Source organism: Rhipicephalus sanguineus, chromosome 5 (assembly GCF_013339695.2).
Source record: "Rhipicephalus sanguineus isolate Rsan-2018 chromosome 5, BIME_Rsan_1.4, whole genome shotgun sequence".
In the NCBI taxonomy this organism is placed as follows: Eukaryota; Metazoa; Arthropoda; class Arachnida; order Ixodida; family Ixodidae; genus Rhipicephalus; species Rhipicephalus sanguineus.
Window position 1 is genome coordinate 178,047,361 of NC_051180.1, and position 3,835 is coordinate 178,051,195.

The following is a 3,835-nucleotide window of genomic DNA, read 5'->3' on the forward strand; positions in this document are numbered from 1 at the left end:
GCAAGGCCACCGGGAAGTGATCACTATTATAGGGATTGTTGATCACCTTCCACTCTAGATACGGCATGAGCGAAGGAGAGGAGATCGAGAGGTCGATTGATGAGTATGTCTTATGTGCCGCGCTATAAAATGTAGGTTGTCCCTTGTTAAGCAAACATGCACCCGACGATAGCAAGTACTGTTCTATTATGCGCCCCCTCGCATCACAGCGCGGATCGCCCCAAAGCTGATTATGAGCATTTAGATCTCCAACCAATATAAAAGGTTCTGGCAGTTGGTCTAGTAGGTCTTCGAGCTCTGTTTTTGAGAGTCTATAGTCAGGTGAGATGTATATAGAACATATAGTTATTAAGGAGTTAAGCAGTATGGCTCGAATAGCGACCGCCTCAAGAGGAGTATTGAGCGCCAAATGTTGGCTGGCTATCGAGCTTTCTGCTAATATAGCAACTCCACCGGCGGCGGAAAGACCGCTATCGCGATCCTTTCGGTATATAACGTATTGTTTTAAAAAGTTATTGTTCGTCGATTTTAAATGGGTTTCCTGGACGCAAAAGACCTTGGGTTTATACTCGGACAGCAATTCCTTAATGTCGTCAAGGTTGCGTAAGTGTACGCGAGCATTCCAATGGAGTACCTGAACTGCCATTATGCTATCATAGAGTAATGCTTCTGCATCGCAGAAGACCCGACCCAAGGTCAAGTAATCGTTTACGTGTTCTGCTCACCTCTTGAGCTTGCCTCTCGGCAAGCGCTCAAGAGAGTTCTGGCGGCCTTTCGGCGGTAGTGCCGAAAGGCCTTGTGTTGTATCCATTGTCTCGTCAGAGACGCTGGATGAACGCGCGCTGCGCGTCTGGGCATTAGGTTTAGGCCTCTCCTCGGAAGGGGAGGTCTTTTGGACCGTTGAGCCACTGGCCTGCTGGTCCTTCTTCAGGTGGCGGGGTGGAACTAGCCACACCTGCCGTGGGGGCAGGTGGCAACATCGTCGCTCCAATGTCTGGGGTCCGGGCGGCCACCGGAAGCTGCTGCCGCACTGCCCCCTTGAGTGCAGCATCAGCGTAAGTCCTGTGACTTACGATTGAAAAACGTCTCCGTGCTTCTTTGAAAGAAATGTTTTCCCTGACTTTGAGTGATATGATGTCTTCCTCGCGTTTCCATGCAGGGCAGGCCCGGGAGTAGGAAGGGTGCCCTCCATCACAGTTGATACAGTGGGGTGTGTTGCTGCATTCATCTGCAGGGTGATCATGAGAGCTGTATTTAGCACACGTGAGCCGCCCACGGCAGCTTTGAGATCCGTGGCCATACCTCTGGCACTTAAAGCAGCGCCGGGGATTGGGTATGTAAGGTCTGACATGCATTCGGATGTAGCCTGTTTCTATGTGCTCTGGTAATGTACTGCTGCCAAATGTCAGGATCAAGTGCTTGGTGGGTATTTCTTTATCGTCACGTCGGATTTTGATTCTTTGGACATTGATTACATTGTGGTCACTCCAGCCCTCGAGCAGTTCAGTTTCACTGAGTTCAATCAGGTCATCGTCGGACACTACGCCGCGGACAGTGTTCATGGATTTGTGCTTTGTGATTGTAACAGGAACGTCGCCGAATGTCTGAATGGTATTCAGTTTGTCATGCTGGGTTTTACTACACACTTCAAGAAGCAGGTCTCCGCTTGCCATTTTTGTTACTTTGAAACCAGGTCCAAGCTTATCTGTGAGGGATCTTGACACAAGAAAGGGTGAGAGATTTCTGGCTGTTCTTTCTGGCTGCTGACAATGCACGACATGAAATCGGGGAAAGGCATCATTTATTTGAGGTGGGAGTTTCAAGGTTACTTCGGTGCGCACTCTTTTGTGAGCGCGATCATGTGAAGAGGGAAAAGAGTTTGCCATCAAATAGTCTTCCTATTCGGCAGCGGTGCTCGCCGCCCACCAGCGAGCCCAACAAGGGGACGTTGCAGGTTTCAAAGACCTGCAGACGTCAGCTATACACTGCAGCTATAACCCAATATATATGCCCAAGACTGGACATAGTACACAAGGTTAACCCTTGCCGCCTAGAAAAACGGAAGTGAATTGAAAAGAGGAGAAGACAGGAAAGATTTAAAGTGAGAGAGAAAGACGAAGCTGAGAGGAGAGAGAGAGAGGAAAAGGCGACTGCCGATTTCCCCTGGGTGGGTCAGCCCAGGGGTGCCGTCTACGTGAAGCCGGGGCCAAAGGGGTGTGTTGCCTCTGCCGGGGGGTCTAAAAGGTCCAATCACCCGGCGTCGGCTCAACACCCAGGATCCCCTTTTCCCCGGGCACGGCAAAGCCACGCACGGCTAGGCGTGGAAGGGGGTCGAAACCCCCCCGCTAGCTCGGGTCCGTGGTGTCGCTACACACCAAACGCCTCAAAATGACTCTCCGACCCGTTTTCGATCACTGATTTCAGCGTTGGGCACCGGCTGCCGTGTATGCGTTAAAGCGCAATATATGTATGCCGCGTGCAGCGCGTGTTCGGTTGCCGAGCAGGCATTCAAATAAATTAAATGGTCGTTACAGACAACAACCTTTGATTAAATCCTGGTTTTCAGCAACTGCTGAAAACTGCTTGTCCTCCAGCGCAATACCCTTTCTGTTTTTTTTTACCACGTACCGGTCGAGGTAAAAATTTACTCTCATGCTAACTTAGCTTTTGAGCGCAGAAACGGTAGTAATTATTTACCCCGCTGAGGTTTTCAGCGAGTATTGTCAGAGCAAATTTTTACTGCCTTTACAAAGTTCTTCCGGTGGTTTCTGAGAGTTATTTTTCGGTCGAGAGTTCCTTGTGGCTGATGTAGTATTTATTTACTCCCGTAACTCAGTCTTCGCGGCTATTTCTGGTGGTTACAAAAAAATAAGGGGTGCGATTGCGCGATGATCAATCGAAATTAGAATTTAATAAACGTAGAAAACACAGTATCCATAACATATACAGAGATAAACACATACAGTGTCATACAAAACACATACACACAACCAATGCAGAATAACATACCACATCAACCGACTGCTCGCGCTGCACGACCGTACACCGGCCACCCGCTATATATATAGGCACCGCATCTTGACCTGCCATGCAGTGCCGGTAGGAGACTTACGTTTTGTGTGCTTGAATAATAAGGATTCACAGCGTACGCATAAACTTTTAAGGTTGGCAGCAAGTCGCCATGAGTCACAGCGACCTTTTAGTATAAAGCCACCTTATCTCACCTTTTTGATTATCCAGTTATTCTCAGGCACTCCGTCGTGTTGGCCGTACCCGCGTTAGCAGTGCTGATGCACAAACCAGCAAAATATACCTACGCACACACAAACCACGGCCCCTCACTAACTTTTTCATTGAGCAGCGGTGCACAAATACAGTAGCAACACATATCCCGGAACGCCGGCGAAGAAGAGAGGCGCCGCGCCTGTACCGCCTTCTTACCGACGGCGTCGCTAGTCCTTTTTGAGGAGCATGGCTATGCGATGAACGACAGCTGGCGATCACAGAATAGATCTCCTGTGTAATTTTAGTCGTCGTTATTTTAGACACAAATTTAAAAAAAATGTTGCAGTGGCTTAGCTCGGCTATGCCAGGATAACATAGCGTTAGCAAAGGTTCAGCTGATTGTTCTTAGCTTTCCTGATTGTCTAGGATTAGCGTATCATGCTTACTGCTGCTACAATGACACACACATGGTATACGGGTCATTCCACGCCAACTGTCCCAGTCGGGGCGCTCCACAAAAATCAGTTTCTCTGAAAAAATCTGAGAAAATTGCACACATATAGACATTAGTTCCACAGCATTTTTTCAAAATATTTTGAGCGGCAAAAAT